Source organism: Dermochelys coriacea, chromosome 24 (assembly GCF_009764565.3).
Source record: "Dermochelys coriacea isolate rDerCor1 chromosome 24, rDerCor1.pri.v4, whole genome shotgun sequence".
Taxonomy (NCBI): Eukaryota; Metazoa; Chordata; order Testudines; family Dermochelyidae; genus Dermochelys; species Dermochelys coriacea.
Window position 1 is genome coordinate 3,421,291 of NC_050091.1, and position 7,291 is coordinate 3,428,581.

Consider the following 7,291-nt stretch of genomic DNA (forward strand, 5'->3'; position numbering starts at 1 on the left):
GCTCAGTGGGGGCAGGGAGAGCTGCTCTGGCTATTTTCTTTTCACAGCTCAAGCTTTTAAACCAGAGTGGCCCTTACTCTCGGGTTGGGGTGGGCTAGTCGCACTGCCCGGCAGCTTGAAGGTGCCCTAGGTGACTGTCGTTGTAAATTACTGCCAGAGCAGTGTCCAGGAATCGGTAAAAACGAGAACAAAGAGTTGGATTCTCGGGGTCTGGCTCTCATCGACACCGAGGGGGCTGCTGTGGCGTTTACACCTATTTCACAGCCCCTGGATTCTGCCGGAACAGCAGAACGTGGCCTTAGTGTAAAGGAGAATGGAGTCTTCTACTGTGTCAAGGGAGTATAAAAAGCTACTACATCAGCCTGTTTCCTGGCACAGGTGTAGACAACTCCACTAGGGGCCTGAGCTCCTCTAAGAGCTCACTCACTGTGCGTACATGCATTTATCCTCACACCACTCCTGTCTGGGCGGGCAGTTGTCCCTATGTCGCAGATGGGGATACTGAGTCACAGAACTAAGCAACGGGTCCCAGGTCACCTGTGGACATGTGGCAAAGTAGGGGAATTGCACTCTAATCTCCCCAGCCTTAGGCGAGGGTCTAACCGCTGCGCCACCCTTCCTTGCAGCCGTAACAGCCTGCACTGGACCCAGCCTTTTTCGGCAGACGACAGCGTCCGTAGAGCTGAAAGGGGGAAGTGCGCCAACAACAAAGCCACCGGCACCGTGAAATGTGCAAAGCTCAGGCCCGGATGGGCTTTTTACCAGCCTCGAGCCCCTGTGGGTGCAAAGAAGCAGCCGTGTAGGAGAGAGGGCTGGGAGTACCTGCTCCGGGACGCCTGCCTTGGGTGAGAGGGGAGAAGGAAGGAGTGTTGGCGAGGAGGCCAGCATGCCCGGGAGAGGAAGGGAAGGACAGTGTTTATAGAGGGGAGGTTGGGATGCCCATGGCAGGGCTGGGGCTGACTCGGAGGGTCAGGGACAGAGGGACCTGAGAACAGTGGCACAGGGGTCGGGGTGCAGAGGTGATGGGGCTGGGATGTGGGGGTGAGGGCTGGAGCTGACTCCGAGGGACTGTGTGGGGAGTGGGGCTGTGACATGGAGCCCAGTGGGATGGGGTCAGGGTACCGACGGGAGGGCTGGAGCCAACTCCAAGGAGCTGTGGGAGTCAGGGGAGGTGACTATGAAGGCCATTGTGTTTGGGGTTGGGGGGCATGAGGGGGAGCTGACTCGGGGGGCCAGCAGGGGAGAGGAGTGCTGGCTTGGGCCCCGGGGCCAGGGTGTCGGTGGGAGGCTCTGTGGGGCTTGGGAGGAGGTGGGCACCTCACTGGGGGGCCAGGCACGCTGTGTCTGCAGAGGCGGCGGTGCTGGGCCGGGGGTCAGACACAGCGGCCGGGGGGAGGTGGGGTAGAGATGTGAGCGAAATGGGTTTATTACTCGGAGTCTGTTTGCCACGATTGGTATCGACCCACAGCTGTCACCTCTCATTGCTGCTAATGGGACATGAGGAGGCTTCTGTAACCAGAGCGAGCGGCGCTGCCCTTCCCTCCTGCTCGCTCCTTTCTGGCTCCTTCCCAGCCCTTCCTCTCAGGCCCGGTTTCATTCCTTCCTTTATCTCCCCCTCCCCGCCTGGGATGTTTGCCGCCTTTTTCCGACCTTTCCCCCTCCTCCTTTCATTTCTTCACCCCTTTCTCTTTCCCACTCCCTCTTTCTTTAGTTCACCTTTCCCTCCTCCTTCCCTTTCTTTATTTTGGCATTTTCATTCTGCCCCCATCTTTTAACCTGTTATCTTGTCTTTTTTCTTCATTCCCTCCTTTCTTTTCCTGCTTTACATTTATTCCCCCTTCCTTTTCTTCCTGTTGCCTTCTTTTCTTCTTTTCATGTCCATCTTTTTTTGTTCTGCTCGTTCATTTTTCTAATTTTTTCCTTTTTTCATTTCTTCTTTCTCCCATCACTCTTCCTTCTTTTCATCAGTTTATTTCCTCCTCTCTTCTCAACCTCTTCCATTCCCCCCTCCCCGTTCCTCTGAACCTCCCCAGCCCTGGCTACCTACCACAAAAGTCAGATCTTTTCTATGCTCACATGGGGATGAGCTTTGAATTTGGCAGGTGATTTTCTTAATAGTCATCTGTTAGCGCTGTTCTTCCCACACAACCCACCTGCTGAAGTTGTGGCTGCACTGCAGCCTCGTTTGTTCTGCTTTCCTCCCCAACCATATCTTCTTCTTGTTTTAATTTGTGATCTCGCCTGTCGGGCGAAACTTAACTGACGAGAAATGGCATATTGATTCCCAGAGCCGCAGCGGGGATGGTGTTGTCTCCCGAGCCACCCGGGCTCACTGAAAGAGGCGAGGAGCTACTTATCAGCACCCTTCACGTCCTCCCCACTGGGCCAGGCTGGGGAGTGGTGATATCTTAGTATGTGCCAGCCGCTTCTGCCTTGCAAGGCTCTGATTGCTGTCTGGTTAGTAGCAATTAGTCCACGAGGAACTGGGTAGGGAATATCCTTGTTTGTCTGCTACTTAGCATCAAAGCATTGGCTGCTCCCCTGGCTGCCCTAGCCTGGGCGCAAGCTCCTGTGCAGTTCAAAGGCCAAGTACAGTCACGCTGCAGGGCGAGGAGACCAAACCAATAGACTGGCAGTTCAATGGGCACTGGGGCAACATAGGGATGGGGTCAGGGTACCGACGGGAGGGCTGGAGCCAACTCTGAGGAGCTGTGGGAGTCAGGGGAGGTGACTATGAAAGCCATTGTGTTCGGGGTTGGGGGGGCGTGAGGGGGAGCTGACTCGGGGGGTCAGCAGGGGTGCCTGGGGTATCAGGCTGGGACCCGGGCTTTCTGGGTTCTGTTCTGTGCTCTGAAGGGTCTAATGGTTAAAGCAGTCGGGTCTGGGAGTCCGGACGCCTGGGTTTTATTCCCAGCTCTAGGAGGGGCATGGGATCTATTGTGAACTCCACCCATGGTACTCAGAGAGGGCAGACAATTGCTCCCCCAATACATTGTGAAAATATTCACCGAACGGCTCAACTTAGCGCGGGGCTAAGAACCAGGGGGTGCACCTGTCATGCTTCCAGGATAACTGCTTCGGTATTTTCCCCCCTTCATGGTCCACTCCAGGAGGGCCCAGTCAGCTCTCCAGCCCTGGGCAGTGACCCTTGTCCCATCCCCCTGCTAACCGGGGTTCTAAGGCTGCACAGTTCCCTGCCTTACCCTGTGATATTCCCAGTAGGCTAGTCTTCCTAAAAGCCAGCACCTGCACTTTGCTTTCTCCCTGAAGGCTGTGAACAGCGTAACTGCCAGCGGTCACAAGTTACCACCCAGCTCTTCCTAAGCAAGCGTCTTTCTTCTGAAGGCAAAAGCATCCCAGACAAAAACATCAAAACAATAAAAGTTCCTGTACCAGAGGTCACTGCTCAGTCTCATGGGGCCCTGATAGGACATAGTCTTTCCAGCCCATCCGCAAAGGAAAAAGGTCCTGTCCATTTGCTGGATTGGAAAGCAGGCCCCAAATCGGTTCAAACCTGTCCCAGCCTCCTTATATTAATAAAGCCTCTTCCTTGTCTCAGGGTCTCTGAAAAACACAGTTTGAACCAGTCTATGCCAGCCTCCCCAGTGGGTGGCACCTCTCTGGAGGTGTTTACAACCGATGCGATTCATTTGAATCAATGCCCCACCTTTTTTTGGTTCCTAGGATAGCTGGAGTGGCATACAATCACTGGCCCATAGTGATCTGTCAGCTTTATACAATATGGTCCCCAAAGATATTGCATGAGGTTGAATCAGTGCCCAGCGAAATCTTAGAGCCACCCATGAGTGAGAATAGTGCCCGTGTGGAGGCAGGGCATTACATCCACTTGGGTGTTATTTTGCAGTATGGCTGCTCTTGCTCGTGCGAGGCTAGCATAAGAGAAGCAACTTGCAACTTGCATTAACTGTGCAGTGGAGACACAGTGTGGTGGCACGGGAAGTCCAGTCCTGGGTTCCTTTCCCTGCTCTGCCATTGACTTGCTCTGTGATGTTGGCTAAGGCCCTTTCCCTTTCTGTTCGTCCGGGGGAGGATAACACTTCTGAGTTTATAAAGCACTTGGAGATCTCTTGATGAGAATCAGGAGCTCAGCATTGTTGTTGCTGTTAGACTAGGTGGCTGCATCCAGGTTTCCACTGGTGAGCTCAGCAAACAACTCCCTTCTGTCAATCTCTCCAGGGAGATTCGAGTCTGGACAAATACCCAGATGGCTGGTGTATTATTTTTAGTTTTTTGTGTAACTGGCAAAACCAGCGCAGCCCTGGGGCTCCTGGCAAGGCACCAGCATGGCTCAGGGTGTTGCAATGGGTGGGCACTGCTGGATCGGAGATGCACCCTGTTGGCCACCCAGACAGGCTCCAGGATGGTAAATAAATGATTCCAGACTCCACCCAACGCCCTACACTGTAGGGGCATGTGAGTGTGTCACCTGAGTGTGGGTTTGGCTGTATTTCTTAATGGATTTGTGTGTGTGTGTGTGTATGTGTTTGTAAATGTGGCCCTGCATTTGTGTGTAGTTGTGTTTCTATAAATTTGTAGCTGTGATTGTGGCTCTGCATTTGTGTGTGGTTGTGTGTGTCCATGTGGTGGTGTGTTTATGAATTTGTAGCTGTGTGGGGGGTTCTGCATTTGTTTGGGGCTATGTGTATACCTCTGTGTGTTAGTGTGGGGAAATGATCAGTCCAGATTACAAATATAATTTGCGCTGATGAATTCCAACACACCTCACACTCGGTTGCTCCCATTTGGAGTCTCACCTCAGCCCCGCCCGGGCGATGTTTTGGACCAGGTAAGGGAAAAAAAATCCAGCAACTTTGTGGCATGTAGGCAGAAGGGATCATGCATCCCTTTGCCTAATTAACCTTCAGGGTCAATGATGTCTGGGCCTGACGAACGGCAGAAAGAACAAGGTGGATACAGCTTAGCATCTGAATGTTAACACAAGGGCTGGGTGTGTGCGTATGAGAGGAAGAGTGAGAGAGACACTCAACCTTTCTGGAAATTGCAAGTTTTTGAGACAAATTTGTGTTGAAAATTGAATTCTCAATCAAAACACCCAAACCTTTTGACACCAAATTTAGTTGAAAAACGTCAGATTTTCAGACCAGCAATATAGCTGGGCTAAATGTTCCAACAGTCAAAAAGTCTAAAACTTTTTTTTTTTAATCCTGAAAAATGGGGAGCGAGAGGGTTGAAAAATTCCCACAAAATATGGTTATGGTTTTGTGAGCCACGCTGGTATCTCTCCCTCTCTCTGTACCCCGTGACCCTTCCAACTGATCCAGCTCTTCCATCCCACCTGCTTGCCTGAGAGGGAGCTAGAGAAGAATTAGGGCTCTGTGCTATCAGCTACTTCTTTGGTTCACTCTTGTGCATGTCTCTTGCTTTCACCAGGCATGCAGTCTCACTTTTGTTCATGTGTTACACTTTTTCTCAAACAAACCAGTCACAACTGCATAGCTTGTGCTAACGCACACCACAGTAACTCTCTCTCACTCAACACACAATTTATCTTTTTGGTCTCGTCTAGACTTGGTGCTTGGCTACTCATCAGGTTATTCTGGAATAGCAATTCTGGAGTAACTCCATGTGTGGAAACGCTTATTCTGGAGTAAGAGTGCTGGATTAAGCTAAAGAGGAACAAGGCACTCTGACTCCAGTAAGAACACGTAGAGTTATTCTGGAATAGCTAGTGCATTTTAAATTCATCTTCTACCTCTAATCTGAATTAATGTTTTAAATGTAGACAAACCCTTGGATTTAAAAGTGTCTGGCATTAGACTGAGTGACCGAGGCTTTAACTCGTGTTCTAAAGTGTAATTGCTTGGTCTCCAGTAGAGATTTAGAGTGGTAGCTGTTAGTCTGTATGAGCAAAAAGAACAAGGAGGACTTGTGGCACCTTAGAGACTAACATTTATTTGAGCATAAGCTTTCATGGGCTATAGCCCACTTCATCGGATGCATGAATACTCACCTATAATACTGTGTGCAGTTCTGGTCTCCCATGTTTAAAAAGGATGAATTCAAGCTGGAGCAGGTACAGAGAAGGGCTACTAGGATGATCCGAGGAATGGAAAGGAGAATGGAAAGTCTCCTTGTCTTATGAAAGGAGACTTAAGGAGCTTGACTTGTTTAGCCTAACTAAAAGAAGGTTGAGGGGAGATATGATTGCTCTCTCTAAATATATCAGAGGGATAAATACAGGAGAGGGAGAGGAATTATTTCAGCTCAGCACCAATGTGGACACAAGAACAAATGGGTATAAACTGGCTACCAGGAAGTTTAGACTTGAAATCAGACGAAGGTTTTTAACCATCAGAGGAGTGAAGTTTTGGAATAGCCTTCCAAGGGAAGCAGTGGGGGCAAAAGATCTATCTGGCTTTAAGATTCTACTTGATAAGTTTATGGAGGAGATGGTATGATGGGATTTTGGTAAGTAATTGATCTTTAAATATTCAGGGTAAATAGGCCAAATCCCCTGAGATGGGATATTAGATGGATGGGATTGAGTTACCCAGGAAAGAATTTTCTGTAGTATGTGGCTGGTGAATCTTGCCCATATGCTCAGGGTTTAGCTGATCGCCATATTTGGGGTCGGGAAGGAATTTTCCTCCAGGGCAGATTGGAGAGGCCCTGGAGGTTTTTCGCCTTCCTCTGTAGCATGGGGCATGGTTGACTTGAGGGAGGCTTCTCTGCTCCTTGAAGTCTTTAAACCATGATTTGAGGACTTCAATAGCTCAGACATGGGTGAGGTTTTTCATAGGAGTGGGTGGGTGAGATTCTGTGGCCTACACTGTGCAGGAGGTCAGACTAGATGATCAGAATGGTCCCTTCTGACCTTAGCATCTATGAATCTATGCAGTGGAAAATACAGTAGGAAGATAGGTTTCAGAGTAGCAGCCGTGTTAGTCTGTATTCGCAAAAAGGAGTACTTGTGGCACCTTAGAGACTAACAAATTTATTAGAGCATAAGCTTTCGTGAGCTACAGCTCACTTCATCGGATGCATTGAAGTGAGCTGTAGCTCACGAAAGCTTATGCTCTAATAAATTTGTTAGTCTCTAAGGTGCCACAAGTAGGAAGATAGATATATAGAGAGAGAGAACATGAGAAAATGGGGATTGCCAAACCAATTCTAATGAGACTAATCAATTAAGGTGAGCTATTGTCAGCAGGAGAAAAAAAACTTTTGTAGTGCTAATCAGGCTGGCCCATTTCAAATAGTTGACAAGAAGGTGTGAGGTAAGAGTAGGCAGGAAATTAGCACGGGGAAC